Source organism: Candoia aspera, chromosome 5, assembly GCF_035149785.1.
Source record: "Candoia aspera isolate rCanAsp1 chromosome 5, rCanAsp1.hap2, whole genome shotgun sequence".
In the NCBI taxonomy this organism is placed as follows: domain Eukaryota; kingdom Metazoa; phylum Chordata; class Lepidosauria; order Squamata; family Boidae; genus Candoia; species Candoia aspera.
This window is the reverse complement of record NC_086157.1, coordinates 36,685,184-36,685,938: the sequence shown is the minus strand read 5'-3', so window position 1 is coordinate 36,685,938 and position 755 is coordinate 36,685,184.

The window sequence follows — 755 nt, the reverse complement described above, 5'->3', positions numbered from 1 at the left end:
TTTAGTTATGTCTGTCTGGTCTGAACACTTCAGTAGTCCCCTTGTGTAGGCCTTTAGTTAGGAAGATGGGATAAAATGTCTCTGCCATATGCTTAGAAGAGCACAGTTGAGCAGTTTGAGCTGGTAAGTGTGGTTGAAGAATTATTCTGTGCAGTGATCCTATTAATATGCAAATGATGCTGTTGTATTCATGTATCATTGTACAAACACATGTCTGGGAAGGTGGGCTAAAATTAAAATCATCTTAAGATGATGATCTTATGTACTGATTGCATCATAGTATCATTTATTGCTAAGGTTACATGGAAGGCAGATTATCAGCAGTCCAGTTCTTTGCCTGAAACATGGTACGATCATGTTTGCAGAATGGCTTTAACCAGCCATGTTCAAGGAAACGATTCCTATTGCAACCACTATTACCAGGACACAAGCAGTTTTGTCAAAATTGTAAATGAAGTAAGAATAGCTAAAATTCTAGAAGTTGAAAAGCTGGCTCACTTAGGTAATAAGCAGTCAGATCTGCAGTGTCTACTGTAATTTGAGTCTAGTCTAAAGGTATCAATTTTACCAGATAAGATTAACATAAGCCAATCTTTAATGCTCATTGTTCTCCAATATACTCTGAAATTGTGAAGTGACAGCATTCATTTAAAGGCCTTAAACCACTTTCATATAGCCTCATCTTTCAGGTCTAACATATTACAAACTCTGAAGTAAATGTGATAATTTCCTCAGGTTCTAATGAGACTGTGTTG